Source organism: Furipterus horrens, unplaced genomic scaffold, assembly GCF_987537825.1.
Source record: "Furipterus horrens unplaced genomic scaffold, mFurHor1.1.pri manual_scaffold_4, whole genome shotgun sequence".
Taxonomy (NCBI): Eukaryota; Metazoa; Chordata; class Mammalia; order Chiroptera; family Furipteridae; genus Furipterus; species Furipterus horrens.
The window spans coordinates 64,437,689-64,454,569 of record NW_028327174.1 but is presented as its reverse complement, the minus strand read 5'-3'; the positions used below and the strand labels follow the sequence as shown (position 1 = coordinate 64,454,569).

At 40.3% G+C, this 16,881-nt stretch overlaps 1 protein-coding gene and 1 pseudogene across 2 annotated transcripts in view; one reads left to right on the top strand and one right to left on the bottom strand.

The window, feature by feature from the left end:
* The window catches only part of GRIP1 (glutamate receptor interacting protein 1), a 681,920-nt gene that overhangs the window by 201,104 nt on the left and 463,935 nt on the right, over positions 1 to 16,881 (top strand). The gene's annotated exons all lie outside the window — the stretch shown is intronic.
* LOC150012108 (E3 ubiquitin-protein ligase makorin-1 pseudogene) lies at positions 6,822 to 8,254 on the bottom strand (annotated as a pseudogene).

Here is a 16,881-nt window from a genome sequence, read left to right as displayed (position 1 = left end):
AGTATGGCTGGCTGTCAGGGAATACATGACGAATAAGAAATAGCCCTTGCTAAACAGCTTAAAGCCTGGTTAGGGGTAGCGAGATATCTAAGTAAATAACTGTCATATGCTCTAGAAAGAGATGTATGAGAGGTGCAGAGTTTCCATGGTGTGTCTGAAACATCATAGTTGTAGAGTCTGCCTACTAGTCATGCATGCAAGGTCAGGTTCCCAATCCAGACCTCCAGAACCCATATTCTGTATTAGAAATATGCTGGAAGCCTTCCAGACTCCTTGCATCAGGATAACTGTATAAGTGACAAATTGTACATTTTGGCCCAGTGTTATACAGTTTCATCTTAAAGTTGCTTGAGACTTTTAAATTGTATAATAGACACTCCTGGTGATTTCTTTATGCCCAATCTAACAGTTAGGCTCAGAAGAGCATTTTGTATTCTTAACATTAATTTGACCTCTATTTCAAAAGACGATTTTAGCTTTCAGCTCTCCCTAATAAATGCTGCAGTAACAACTCAAATAAAACATTTATTTAATTTCTGTATTCTTTAGTTATACCATTTTTTGAGTAGATGACTGCTCTCTCTTTCCTCAACCCCAATTATATTTTGTTGACATTTTTATTCTTAGGGTGACATAGTAGAAAAATTATAAGCTTTGTAGTCAAATGTATCTGGATTTAAAATCCCTGCTATAACTTGAGTAACTTTTCTAACTTCATGGAACTACAATTTTCTTGTCCATACAGAAAGGATAATAACATCTACCTACCTTTTTTTGTGTGTGTAACATATCATACTTTTGAGATTAATTGAGATGACATAAAATACTTGCCAAAAATGCCCCAGTGAGTCTTTTCCCTACCCATTTATCTTCCTCACTTAGATAATATTTCCAAAGGAAATTCTCTCGCTTTCTGTATCTGAGCAGGGGCTTCTGTTGCTTCACTGTTTACCAGCACAGATTCCCCGCCATCTCTTTCTGCTCATTCTGATCAATAGCACACACTTTTTTCTTCTTGTGTTCTGATAGGGTATACTTCATGTAAATTTTAACTAATTCTAGAGTTTATCGTTGCTGTGGTCTGAATGTTTGTGGTTTGTGTCCTCCCTGCAAGTCATGTTGAAATCCTAACCCCCTCAAAGGTGATGATATTAGGAACTGGGGCCTTTAGGAGGTGTTTAAATCTAGAGTGGCGGAACCCTCATGAATGGGATTAGTGCCTTCAGTAAAGAGACCTCACAGTGCTCCCTTGACCCTTCTGCCATATGAGCTCACAGAGAAGTCAGCAGTCGGCAGCCCAGAAGAGGGCCTTCACCAGAACCCGACGAGGCTGGCATCCTGATCTTAGATTTCAGTCTTCAGAACTGTAAGAAGTAAATTTCTGCTGTTTATAAGCCACCCGGTCTTTGTCATTTTGTGAGTGTGTCATGAATGAACTACAGTCGTCCCTCTCTATATCTCGATTCTCTTACTGCGACCTCACTGTATCATGGGATTTTTAAAAATATTATATTTAATTATTTTTCGGGGATTTTTCACTATATCGTGGGATTTTGTGGTACTGTATACGTATGTTGTTAAAGTTAGGTAGGTTTAAGAGTGTAGAATAAATGTAAGGTTTCTATTTCGCACAGGAGTCTAGAACATAATACCCACGATAAGTGAGGGAATACTGTAAGACAATTTTTGTCTACCCTTTGCCTATTTCAACCCTGCCCAGAGATAACCTCCAAATGTTTTAACTTTATATGTTTAAATTTGTGATGAAAGCAATGAGCTAACTCAATGTTTCAAGTTGGTCTGGCATTATAGCATTTCAGTCAAGGGGCACCATTATCTATCCAGAAGGCCAAATTTTGGTCATGGGTTTTAAAATGTACAATATGAAATACTTTTTAAAGAAATCATCTAGGAGCAGGTCTTTCTCTTTTTCTTATAGGTATTTTCATATGATCATAGGTTTTTCATGTTTTCTCTAGGCAAAGTGCTGGCACAGAAGCCACCAAGTGAAAAGTCTGTTGGTATATCAGTTAAAGTTACAACTCCAGGAAGGGGACCAAAGAGAAGGCCCAGCAAGGGAAGGCCTTTGCTCCTTGTTCTTTTCTTGCTTTACACAGACCCCATGAGCAAATGTTACGAGTTTCATTTCAACTTTCTTCTGCAGGGTGACAGAAAGAAATGGAAAGTTATGCACAGAATAAAAAAAAAATTAAATTTAGGGAAAGAAGAAAAGTGGGTTGGTGGAGAAGGCAGAAATTAGAAAGTTGCTGAAGAAAGGTGATCATCCAGGAATACAGGAAGATAAGCACAAAGATATGCCTCAGGATTTGTTTCATATCTTTTGATTTTGATCTTGAGAAAGAAGATATTTGTTTCCCTCTGAAGATTACTTTTTTTAAAAGAGAAAGATAGTAAGGTATGTGGGTGAGTGGATGAGTGGGTGGCTGAGTGGGGGGATGGATGGATGGGCAAACAGATAGATAGGTAGATGTATATGATAATGAACAGGATGGATGTCTGGCTGTCTGGATGAGTGGACAATTTAGTAATGAATAAAATGTGTTGCTGACTGCTATAGATTTAGTGTTCATACATTGAAATCCTAACCTCCAAGGTGATGATATTAGGAGGTGGGGCCTTTGAAAGGTAATCAGGTCATGAGGGTGGAACCCTCATGAATGGATCAGTGCTCTTATAAATGAGATCCCAGAGAGATCCCTCATCTGTTCCACCACGTGAGGATACAACAAAAAGGCGCCATCAATAAACAAGGAGGTGGGCTCTTACTAGATGCTGAATCTGCCTGTGCCTTGATCTTGGACTTCTGCGCCTCCAGAACTGTAAGAAATAAATTTATATTGTTTATAATTTACCTAGTTTATGGTATTTTATTACAGCAAAAACGTGTTCTATTTAGGTAGTCCTTACTGCCTGCCCTCCTACTCTCAGGAGATTTTCCTCTTTTGTAAAGGAGAAAGTTGTAATTTTGAGAAAAATTAGAATGTCATTACAATAAACTGTGACTTAGTCCAAAGACGGACACTCAAGATTGTACAGCCAACTATGTTTCTGCCAGTAAAAATAAAGTTAGAATCACTGTGGACTTTTTCATGTTGGATTTTAGAGCAATAAACACTTTGTCATGCTTCTTTGGGCTAAAATACTGAAAGTTTGATTTTAAACTTACTTCTGGGCTCTTAGAATCTCCTAATCCAGGTGTTTAATTTTCTTCCACTCATTTAACATAGCAGGTCATTACTTCTAATTTGAAAATTAACTGTAGGTCTGGGACATACACAAACAATGCTGTTTCTTGGTCACTGACTTTTTAAGGGAGCATTTAAATTCTTCATCTCTACAGATCAAATTGTATTACAACACATTTCATCAGCAAAGAGATCTATATACCACTAAGATGGTAACAAGTTCTAGCCAGTGGGCCATGTATTTCAAGAAATAGGCCATAGATGGGAGATTAGAAATACAAAAGTTTTGAACCAGTAATAATTTTCTGGATTTGATCTGTAAAGTAAAAGGGAGCCTGAAAAATGTCAGCACTTCTTCCAAAGTGCTGAAAACAGGCCTTTAAAACTTGTTTTATATAGTCAGATCATCTTATTGATGACTGAATTTTATAGATCTAGTTTACAACTCAATTCAAGAACATGTATTGGCTGTCAAGTTAATATAATAAATACAAGATATATAAAACTGTCTCTGATAACCAGGAGTTTACAGACTATATGGTGAGATGTGGCACATACTAAAACTCTTAATGTAGTGTAGATGAATGCCAGGAAGACTGTACCAAAAAAGAAGAAAAATTCTTATTGGAAACTATTACTTTTGGGTGGGGATGGAGGAGAAGCCATGAGATCAGGTCAGGATACATGAACGTGTTCTCTGTAAATGGTGGATATGGTTCATGTCATTGAGTGAGATCTTGACAGGTAGTGGGGGGAGGACATTTTGGTCTGACGCAAAAGAGGCCTCTGTGATACAGGCCTTTTACAATAAAATTCAAAGTGCTGATCCTGGCCTCCCCAACTCCACCTCCATGCAAAGGGTCTGGGGAAATAGATGCAGGAACTTCTAGAGCAGTAGATATTGCTGTGATATTTTAATTGTATTTTATAAAATAATTAACCTGCAATGGGTTGGAAAAAAAGACAAGTGGTTCTTTACTACAGAGTGCCTGAGGAGCTCTGCCTTTTATGATCTTCTCACTGTGCCTTCTGTCTCCTTTCCATTTCTTCTCAGCCTCTTCTCACGGGTGCACCTGCAGGCCTCCTCACTATTTCTTGAATGTGCCAAGCAGACACCTCTTACCGTTGCTGTTCCCTCTGCTTGGAGTATGCGTCCTCCCTATAACTATTTGTTTCTCTCCCTCTCCTCCTCTGGACCTCTTCAGTTGTTCTCATAAGGTTCAGTTGTCACATTATCAGAAATGCTGTCCCTGATGACTCAAATACAGTTCCCTCAGCACTCTGTCTCCTTACCTTGCTTTATCTTTCTTCCTGTAAGTTATTAATCCCCGGTATAGACTTATTGGTTTATTTATTGATCTTCCACTTCACCCCTCGGAAGGAAACTCCACAGAAGAGGGACTTGGTTATTCTGTACACAGCTATATTCTTAACACCTGGAACAGTGCTTGAGACACAGTTGGCTTTAATAAATATTTATCCAATGCATGAATGAATGAGTGGATGAATGATAGGAACAATTGCAGTGGTGCTTGAAAATGCAGATATGCTTTAGGGGACAGTAGGTAACTTAATCTGATGGCTAGAAAAGGGGATAAAAGAAAGTTGCAATCAGCTCTGGTTTCAGTTCAAGTGGGTAAAGTCATATTTTGGTTCTACACTTCAGTGCATATAACAAAAGAACATTCTCCTTTTTTTGAGTCTGAGCAGTTGCCATATCATTATCAAGGATCCTTTTCCTAACCAACTTTACTGTACTTGTTCTGTTTTGATATTTAAGTCTTAGTACCATGTTTCATATTTTAATTTTTATCATCATATCACAAGAGCTGGCTCAAAAAACTGGTTCAGCTTGGTGGAAAGTGCAGTGTCATGAGTGAGGGAACATCCCCGCCAGGAGTTACTCACACATGTTTGTGTTTTTCCACAATGCCAAGTTTGTTAGGGGAGACTTCTCCCATAAGTCAATGGAGTCACATGCAAGGGGAGTTTACCGCCGCTAGAAGTGAGCAGAGCCAGCATCAAGTGCCAAGTCCTGGTCACCGGCATGCACAGATGGAGAGGTGGGCATTGGTCTGAAGTCAAGCCAGGTGGCTACACTGGCAGCAGAATCTGGTGGAGTGGAAACTCTGAGTTCTTAAGAGCACACACGGTGTAGAGTTCCCATTCATATTGGTGTCCAGTTAGAGTCCTATCCAAGGGTCTAGCTTGTGGTTTTGGGCATTCTGGGCCCTTCCTAAGAGCATTCCTATTACACCCCATTAGCTCAGTCTTGATACAGCTCTTGACATAACTCTCATGGCTGACAGGGACTCCATATTAGATTATCATGTATTCAAAAAGCCCACTCTGCTCTTACTCTATACATGCAGCATCTTGGGAATTCTTATGGATGCAGGAAGGGAAGAGTAATGCTGCCTTAACCTTCCGTAGAGATCAATCAGGGTGCCAGTCCCTCACCATACAGCTGGGCGTTCTAAGGGTGATGAAGGCCTGGAGAGGGTGGGGCCGAGGCTGACAGTTGGAAAGAAAGGTCACATTTCCCAGGCTACTAAGGATATTCCACAGGATGCTACAAGACAGCCAGATGAGAAACCTATGTCCCCCTTATGTTGCCAGCCCTCTTGGTGTTTCCTTCCAGGTCCTTTCAGTGCTCCTGGTCTCACTACGAGGAAACCAGCCCCACTTCTGAGCAACGAAAAAGCCATTTTCTCCTTTTGAGTGGCCTGCTGTACATAATTAATGTGCCCCAGAAAGCCATTTAAATTAATTATGGGATTGTCCCCCAAGAAGTATTCCGTGGGAGGAAGTGCTTTAGGTGTTTTAAACTAAAATCTGGGCATTCCAGGTTCTTTTTCCCTTGTCATTGAGACTTTGTGACCTCAGGTAATTCACTTAATGTTCCTCTAAAGTAACGATAAGATACTTTATTGATCTATATTTTATTCATACATTCCAGTTATGAATCTTAGAAAAACTTTCATAAAGCCATTCTGAGGGTCATTGAGTAATGCCCTTTGAGATCCTCCACAGAAAATTGCCTGAAAGGTCCTGGTTCATATATATATTTTTCTAACATCCCAGAGTAGGTATTTCATAGAACTAATTGTTATTTTTAATATGTCCATTAAACCCACACATCTGCTTAATTCTTTAAAATCAAAGATGGCCTCAGACCTAAGTGATCAGCTTTTAAAAATTTGTTTTATGGATACCCAGTAGTTTATTACTTGTGTGCACTTAAACAAGAGACCCAAACCACAGAACAAGAGCACAGGGTGGGGACTGCAGGGTAGGGAACAGATGTAAAGACACAGATGTGCAGATTTGACCAGAAACCCCAAGTATCCACCTCTTAAATCTGTAGCAGAAGGCTACTTGGCACAGTCCAGATCCTTCACCCATCACTCCTATTCTTGGGTACCAAAGCAAGGCCAATGGTGTGACTTTTGAACCCAGGGTCCTCAAAATGAGTACATGGAAGTCCATAAACAATGCTCTCCCACTGTGTGAATCTGGTCGGAAGCAGATGATGCAACAAATCTACACTTACTGTCTGACAGTTAAATTCATGTTACAAAAAAACTAACTTTAACATTTATTTTTGTAATTTTTTTAACCAGAGAAAACAGTACATTTCTTGGGGAAAGGTGAGGGGTGAGAAGACAGGCCCTGGGTGAAAGTTACTAGGACAGCACGTGGAGTGCCTAGCCTGCCTGGGAGGGAGCCCCGGGCCCTGCCCCACCGCTCCGGGCAGCGCCTGGCTGAGGCTCGGCAGGCCAGACCCCACGCCGCCCACCGCTGCTGTAGATCTGAGCTGTACAAGTCTTCCGGCTCATCCTGAAACAAGTCCCATTGATCTTCACAGTCTCTCAGGTCCTGCCTCTCCTGCAGCCAAAAGCACAAGCAACATCTAGCCCAGCTCAAAGGGGATGACAACCTCTTTTTCACTGTGGTCAAAGGGGGTGCTGTTCTCTCTTTCCTCAGTGGTCTCCCAGGAGTGGTTTCTTTGTTAGGCCCACTATCTGCTTGATGTTCCCACTTTCTGGCTCTGCGGCTCCTCTCTACGGCCATCAGGGCATGCGTGCTTGTAATAACAGTTCCCTCCAAATGGGCATCTCCCACATCTTTCTTCAAAATACCTGCACACCTCGTTGCTCATTGCCTCCTTGTATTTCTGAATGAGTTTCTGCTTCTCTTCTTCCTCCTCCACCCAGTGCTCCCTTGGAACGACAAAGGTAGATGTGATCCGGCATTCGGAGCTGGACTTGATGATCTTGCTCTCAAATTACCCTCCTCCACTTGCCGAATACACTTGAGACAATAGGTGCAGTTGCCGTTGGAGAGGATCCCAGAGCTGCGCTCACTGGGGTTGGATTTGTTGTAGACCACAACCCACACACCTTGTCTTGACTGCGCTGGGCAGCAAACGAGAGCTCCACTTGCTTCTCATGGGACTCAATGCAAGATTTTATGTGTCATGATCTCTGGGCAACATCCACAGGACGGTGGACCTGCAGCCCACAGTGATCATGGGAGTCTCCATGGAGATACACACAGTTCTCCCCACAGTGACACTCTCCAACTGCTGCATAGGGGCAAAGCTGCTGCTTTGTTTCCACTGCCTGTTGCTCCTCTGAATCTTCCTTGCTCACTGAGCCCTGCAAGGGTGCTTTAGTGCAAGAAGGGGCAGTATGGCCACAGTAGGGCTGCCCAGGAACAAACTCAATGGCATTCACCCAGTACTCTGAACCTGCCCGGACAGTTGCAAAGTTTGAATTTCTTGACTCAGCCTCACCTGTATCTATTTCAACAATTGGTCCCGCTACTTACTGATGAGAGACTTGAGGAAGCAGCAAGGGATGATTTTGCAGTTAGATCTGTAGCAGTCGCTTCTTCCTGTTTCAATGGATGCTATGTTCCTAACTGCAGCGGTCTCCGTAAATACAGTACCCTCACTGAAAACGCTAGCACACAACACCGTAGGGCCTGTCAGCGAGGTCATGCAAGTAGCAGCAGTAATCATCTTCCTTACAAACCTCTAGCATGAATACGTACAGGGCTGGTCTTGGAAGGAGGCAAGGCGATGTGGGTATCCTCCGGGCCACGTGGAAGGCCGCTGAAGGGTTGTGGATAGGGCAGGATGAATCGATCAGCCCTTGCAACTAGACTGAAAGCATATTTACATAGAAAATTTTAAAATCATTTTAAAGTTAGCTATGATAGAGCAGGTTGCACTTCCTGTGAAAGACATCAATAAAGAAGACTTACATAAGCCTTATTTCTTTCCCCCTTATTGTTTTTTTGCCATTTGTACTAAAGAATTTGACCACTTTTAGGTTTCAGAAAGAACCTGTGCTAATAATTGAACAAGATTAGGAATTTGAATTTTGTACTTTGTTATATCTACTCTTTGTGAAGGGTGCTGCAAAAGTGTGCACTAATATTTTATTGACTAAGAGTCACTAACTCCATACATGCCCAGAAAAATCAAAGTCTTTTTTTAAATTTTTTAATTTTTTGAAAAAGAAACAGTTTTTTCTTCATTATGGCCATATGGGATTTGTGTATGTTCAGCCTTTAGCCCTGCATCAATATACCTATCTTCATAAAGCTGTTCTACTTTCCTAAGAAAAAGAGCATAGATGCTGTGCAATATTTTCTGCAAATAAAGTAGTGCATATCTATAGGAAGTTGCTTTAGTTTGCATAAATTTCATTGAGATGCTGCAGAAAATTTCCTTTCATTCCTATTGGGAATCTTGCACTTTTTCCTGCTGCACATCTTCTGTCCAGCAGATGGCACTGTGTGGCAACCAGACGACAGCTTCCTTTCCCAAGTGTGGCTGGGTGCATTTCTGGCATGCATTATAAATACTCATTCTGTTAACATTACGATGTAGGGTATGACACTTTTGTGAAAAACAAGGTATTAAGTGTCAACTATTTACAAATTTGTATCTTATACAGGCACATTATTATGTAGTATTGCCTTCTAGAAGTATAGTGAACCTGTTCCTCATTCCTTAAGGAGCTTTTTATTTTTCTGATGATTAGCACTGGTGTTCACTTAATAGCTTGCTCTAATAGAATAGAGATATATCAACATGTAATTTCCTCACTAATCTTACCCTGCCCTCTGTGTTTGCATCATGTATTGGACATGGTCCCTCAGAGAGCTGCCCACAAACAGCTCTCTGTTGCTACTTCATGGATTACTGTGGTGGCCAAGAAGGAAGGAAGGAAGGAAGGAAGGCAGGCAAACTAGCACCCAGTTATTCAAAGTGTAGTCCAGAAGCATGGGTATACCTGGGTGCTAGTCAAAAATGCATTGTCTTGGGATCCCCTAGAATTAATGAATCAGAATATGCTTTTTAACAAGATTCCCAGATGAACCATGTAAACATTGAATTTGAGAAGCACTAATTATTAAGTACCTTCTCTTCCTTTAATGTAAAGCAGTTGTTGATATCTTACTATGTGTCAAACAGTGTGTCCTGGCCTTGAGTTGCAGAGATGGCCAAGTCAGGACGCTAGCCATCAGGGAGTTTATAGTCAGGGGAGGGAAGGCCATAAAACCAAATGACCAATCCAGCAATGTAGGTGCTAAGCCAGGGATGTGCTAGGTACAAGCCTGTGTTTGGTAGGCATGGGGCTGAGATATGCATTTAATCTTTGTAATGACTCTAAGAAATAGAAAATACTGTCCCAGAAGAGGAAACTACACAAAGTCATTCATACAGTCGGTCAGAGGTGAATTAAAGCTTAAATTAGCTCTGTCAGGCTCCAAAGCCTGAGCTCTTACAATAAGTTATCTGTACTTATAAACTGCTATAGCTAATGAAGAACAGGCTTGATTTCTAGACCAAGGATTTGAGTGCCTTACATTAAAATGGAAACGTTGGAAAGTTTGTAAGTTAAGGACTTACGAGTGACTTCCAAAATGAGAGCAATGCTATCTGCCTGGCAGTGTCTCCCCTGAGTTTCTACATCAGGATGCCTGAAGATATAATGGAGGCTTGCTATCCTGAGGCAACAGGGACTGACTGAAGATGGGCAGCAATGGGGCTTTGTAATAGAATAGGATTCTATTAGTGCTCAGCTAAGGAGAGCTAAGAATCCAAGTATTCTGTCCCACACCCAGTCAGGTGCCACTTGCAAGTCAGCATTCAGCAGGACATTGAGTAACCCACAGCGCCACTGTTTTTAGGAATTGCCCAGGTTGATGCTGATCTGTCCAAAATCATTTTCAGGGGTTAATATAGTTGTGATTACCTACACTTATATGAGAGTGGTTGTTTCATCTAGGTTCCATGATGAGTCTCCCACAGAGGATGGAATTAGATATCTCAGTAAGATAAGGACGTTGCATCTATTTTTTTTTGTTACTGTATGTAGGAAGATTGCTACTCAGTTCAAGAAAATTAGTCCATTCAGTCTTTTTGCTTTTTGTATTAGCATTTATTAATTCATGTATTGTACATACCTATAAGCAGAACTGCATAGTAAATATGTATAATGATATAGTAGCAGAATTGTATGTCATTGGCAAAAATAAAACTACTTCTTCTGAGGACACTGTGCATTATACAGTGATGTTAAAAGAACTAAATGGCCTTGGTCTTTGATGGCTAATATTGATATTTTTTCAGAAAATGCAGGGAATATTTAAGCTTTATTTTGTTATTTCCAGGCAATTTCTTACATTTAGTCAAAAAGTGGTTTCACTTCTGATTTGTTTGATATCAGTGGTGAATACACATTCCAAAATATGGCTCATATTCCTAAATATACAAAGTAGTATATAAGGTGTAAGGCCCTGGCTGGTTTAGCTCAGTGGATTGAGCGTCGGCCTGCGAGCTAAGTGTCGCTGGTTCGATCTTCCAGTCAGGGTACATCAGAGAAGGAAAACTCTGACTCCAAAAAACCTCCGCTGCCTTGCGGCATACCTCTTCTGGGGAAAGGCTAAGGGAGTAAATCCCGACAGAAAATCCGGAGCCGGAGTCCCTAAGGCGGTTTGACGTTGTAGTCAATACCGGCAACTCCTGCGGCGCACCTGAAGCCAAGCTGTATCGACTCCGTCTTTCCCTTGGACCCTTCAGCTGCGAAGAGAGGGGGGGTCTGCTGCATGGGCAACAGCAGACCCTCCATATCACCCTGCCCAGGCTCTGTAGCTTCAGCTTCACTGGAGAGGACACTCCAGCGTCATCGCAAGATGTCGATTCAACACGGGAGGAGACAGATGCCGTGTCACTCCCGAGTCGGACTGCACAGCCATTCTCGGCGGTGCAGATAGACACTTAAGAAGCTACACCATCGTCTCTCGAGACGGACGGCTGCCGACGACGATATAAGGTGTAGTAGAAATTGTTAGGGAGAAATACCTACACAGATTCACAGGGACTGGGTAACAGATAGGAAAACTAGGTCAAAATGGTCAGTCTTGTAGGGTGTGGTGGTAACTTGTCAATCAGCATTATCTTACTCTTTAAAGGAAGAGCTCTGATACACCAAGTTCCCCCACAGCCAACATCAACAATAAAGACACCGGATTAACTCTAAAGTACTAGATCTTTTCATCAGGTCTGAGGTTTTCTTCCATTTCAATCAGTACTTTCCTCATGTGTCCCTCAATATCACTAGCTCATTTTTCATTCTTAATTTTGCTTCCAGTTCATTTCTCCTTGGAGTAAAGCAGTGATTTTCAATCTTTTTCATCTCATGGCACACATAAATGAATTGCTAAAATTCTACAGCACACCAAAAAAATAGGCATAATTTTGATTGATTTATAAAAAATAATAGTAACTACCTACCCTTTTTGCTCCAAAGTGACTTTAAAAAAAAATCAGGTGCCTATACTTGTATATAAGGATTTCTGGAACCAAAAATGAGCCAGGAAGAATCTTATTATGCAACATGAGCAATAAGATGCAACTCTATTATATGGCCTATATATTTATGGTTGAAGGCAGGGTGTTCACACCAGACAGTTATTGTTGTGTTGACAGTTTTCATTGTTTTATTTGACAATTGAAGGGAAAAAAAGTCAGTGCCCCTGACCAAATAGGTAGTGCATATTTTAAAAATTCTGTGGCATAGCAGTTGAAATCGCTAGAGTAGAGGATTTTGTTTTAAATGTAAAGAGGATAGAGGTGAGATGACAGCTCCTCTGGAAGAAGTCTGTTATGAACTGAGTCTGCTTATTGTCTGAATACACTTTCAAAAGTGTGCTCTTGACCACTTCATTTTACCCCATCTGTCTCTCTAAGAAAATGAACTGTTTCCCAGGAAAACAGCAGAGTTGTTAGCTAGTGTTCTATCTAGGGGAAAACTATAGTCTGCAGTCTGCAAAAGGACAAAGATGACAAGAAAAAACAAGTCAATTTGAGTGATTTTTATTTTTAAGAGTAGTTCAGTAGTATATCATAATTTGTTAAACATATAAAGCTCAGAGTCATGCGACTTCTCAGGGTCATGAAAATAAATTATCACAAAGAAGCAGTAAGAGTGCCATATTATAAAATATGTTGAGCTTTGCTTTACTTAAGAGCATATGAATCATTTTGAAAATTAGACTAAAAATTACCTCTTGCATATGTACTAATCCTCTACTAAGCATATTATTTAATTAAACAGAACATCTCTTTCTTTATGCTGAATAACTTCACAGTACTGAACGTGAAAAAAAATACATTTAAAAAACCTCAAACAAAAAACATGTGATGATTGTTGAGAGGGTTGCCTTGGAAAATAGGATCAAAGAAAGGGTGGGAATTGTCCACTCCATAGCCTGTGCTCTGTTGAAGATGAGTTAGCCAGAGCCCTGTGAAAGTGCTGTACTTCTTCACACTTCCATGCTCTATATTAATGCTGCCTCGGCCCATAGTGTTGACTTTGGTACTTTGTCCTCTGCATACTTGATGAACTTGCGCGTATCCTTCAAGACTTATGTCAAGTATCCTCTAATCTTTGAAGCTAGCTCATCACTCTTCTCTTCTTTGTATTAGGGCCTCCTATTCTTATTCCTCTCTCACTGTGTTAGAATTAGATGCCTCACTTCCTCCATTCCACAAATGAGCTCCTTGAAACCAGGAACTACAGTTTTATTCGTTTATGTATCCTTGGGACCCAGTTGATGAATGGAAAATATGTGGCACATAATCTAAATTCTGCATCTGTGGCAGATATTAGTCATTAAAAATCAACCATAGCACTTCTTCTCTCAGCGACGAGGCATAGCCCCATAGTATCTCTGCACACCGTGCTTGTGTAAGCTACTACTACAGATTCATTGTGATTGGTACGCCAGTTTCAACTTCCTTAGCATCATGGGTCTAGCAGAACACCTGGCTCATAGTAGGCAATCATTATTATTTTTATGTGAAAACTGATATTAAGTGGAAATCATATGAGATCCATGGTTTGGTTTGGCTCTTGGTTTACATATTCTGATGGAGTTTCATTTAGAAATGTTATACTCGTGAAATGCTCTGGTATGTCAGTCACTGAAATTCAACCACTTCTGTTGTTCCACTTTTATTGTTGTCAAACACTCTGAATTAAATAAGGCCAAATGGGTTTCTTTACATTACAGTATCAAATCCTTTATATACCAAAGAGCATTAGGAATATGCATGAAGAGAATAAAGTATTTAGTGTTTCATAGATTTATTGAAACAATAGAGTGTTTTATAGGACCATTGTTCTCCAGCACCCACTTTGGGGAACACTGCTCTAACGCATTCTAGATAGTTCTATTCATATCTTCAGCATGCTGTTTTATTTGTGTATTTATATTTAGTTATTAGTGTTGGGAATAATGAGAACCAGGGCCTTTTCTTTTGCTACTTTAGAATGACATAATCTACAATATCCTTGTAGAAAAATGTGTAAATGAGGGCCTCTTCTAACTCCTTGTTGGTTTGTAAATGCTTTGACTTTCGAAAATACATTATTAATTTTTCCTTCTGAAGTTTGAAGGTAAAGCATTAAGTGATCTGTGTGCATGATTTCACTCATATGTGGAATCAAATGAACAAACTGAACTAACAAGGAAAATGGGGACAGACTCATAGATAGAGAGCAGGATGACAGCTAGTGTGTGGGGAGGTGTGAGGGGATGGAGATATTGAAGGAAAGAATCATGGACATGGACAAGTGTGGTGATTGCTGGGGGGAAGGGAGTGTAAGGAGACTAAATGGTAATGGAAAAATACAACAAAGATTAAATGGGGGGAAAAAACTGGCTTGGATCCAAAGACCCTGAGCCTGACATTTACCAACTCCATGGAAGTGTTCTTATTATTTCTCTTCATGACCCTGAGTTTTCTTACCTATAAAGTGGGAGTATTGAATCCCTAAAGTGGCAACTTAGGATAGAAGAAGCAAATAATACAAAGGTGTGTTTTTGATCTGCTTGATTCCAGATATAACACTCTTAAGGCAATTTTTTTGAAACCAACTTTCTTAGAGAGCAGTTTTATTTTCAGAAGACAGAGATGTCCTGAAAGTGACTGACAGCATCTGACCAGTTTGATAATGTGCCTTGTGCCTACAGTTGCATCTGGTGAAGCCTAATATTTATTCCTCCCTTCCTTCTTTCCTTCCTTCTTTCCTTGGTTATTGATTTTAGAGAGAGAGAAGAAGGAAAAGAGAGAGTGAAAGAGAAACACTGATTTGTTGTTCCACTTATTTATGCATTCATTGGTTGATTCTTGTATATGCCCTGAGCAGAAATAAAACCCGCAACCTTGGCTTATCAGGACCGTGCTCTAACCAACTGAGCTACCCAGCCAGGGCCCAACTCAATCTCTCTTTAAAAAAAAAAAAAGTTTATTTGGAGAGAGAGAGAGAGAAACATTGATGTGAGAGAGAAACATTGATCGGTTGCCTCCCTTATACAGCCTGACCAGGGATCAAACCTGCAACCTAGGTATGTGCCCTGACTGCGGATCAAATCCCTAACATTTTGGTGTATGGGATGATGCGCCAACCGACTGAACCATGCTAGCCAGGGCCCAACTCAATCTTAATGACTTAGTAATATAGTTAGACATTTGAATACCATTGTGGTTTCTCCTTAGACCTCAGCCTTCCACACCATTCCTGCCCTCACACACACCAAAAAATAAAAATAAAATAAAATAAAGCAGATTGCAAAGAATTGCTTGTTAACATTACTTCACATAGTGGTGATGTTGGCAAAGACTGATACTGAAATTTGAGGGTAAATAATTTCTTTTGACAAAGTGTCATGGGACATAAAGTCCATATTGAAAGCACTTGGGGTTTCTCCATATATCTGCCTTCCTGCGTAGTGTGGAAAGTAATGTTCCTGTCCGGGGCCCCATTCCACAGATTGCCCTCTTGCATCAACACTATGACTTAGGTTTTAATTTAGAGCAGCATCCGTGGTCATGGAACAGGTTACAAATACATTGTTCATGTTTCATTTTGCATTTTGTGCAACATGTTGACACAGTTGAAAAAATGGAGGATGGCTTATACCAGGTGGCATTTTAATTCCCATCTCACCACTTACCGCCTGTGTGATCTTGCGCAACCATTGAATTTTCAGCTAGTCCCCTTTCCTCAACTATGAAATGGGGATGATATCTAGGATTGTTGTGAGGATTCAGTGAGGTAATGTAAGTAGAGCCTGGTGTAAAATGGTGTTTAATAAATGCTAGTCCCATAAAGCCCTCCTTTACACCACACTTGTTTGAGTAAGTAATATAAATATTAATCTGAATTCTTCATTTTAAAATCCTTCAGGGGCTTCCAGTGCTCTCAAGATCAAACCAAAACTCTTTATTGAGTCATTAAAGGCCAGTCATGAGCTGGCTGGTTTCTTGCCCTATTTCTCATCCTTCTCTTCTTCACATGTTGGGACCAGTCACCCTAAGCGTCTCAGCTCCCCTCTGACTGGTGGGCCTTTGCCTGTCCTGTCATGTACTTCCTGCCTCCTGAGGAGGTCTTCTCTGTCTGCCCCTGCCCCACCACCTAGCCTGAGCATCTCTCTTCTTTGCTATATCGTTGTAATTTTTCATTTTAATTTCATCTGCTTATCTGTTCCCTCACAGATTTCACATTACGGGTGCAACCTGAACCTTATTTATATTTGTATTTGCATTGTACACCATATGGCATACAGCCAGTGATCAGTAAATCTTTGCTTCATGGATTTTCCATCACCTTATTTTTCCCTTATGCCTATCAACCCAAAGAAAATCAAAAGAGTCATAATTACTTATTAATTCTGATAGAGCCAGACATATTTTGGTGGGGTTTTTTGTTTTTTTGTTTTTGTATAAAAAAATAACCCACTACTTTCAGTATCTATTTAGAAAAAAAACAGGTTTGTGTGTATGTTTTAAAAAAACCTCCATAAACAGGAACAAATCACATTTATGAATTCTCAAATCATATTCTTAAAGAATTAAGGGTAATTGAACTTCAGATATTTAAATCTTTCTGCAGCCTGAACATCATCTAATGTGGGAGAAGTTCTCTTATTAGAATGCATGCCCTAATTGTTGGTTCAAGAATTAATAAAAAGTACATACTTGATTTGGGTGTTAACTTTGGCCCATGATTTATATATGTATAAGTGGCAAAAAGATATTTCAAAATTTTATCTCTTCCTGGATATGTTGTTAGAGCTGCTGAGAAGC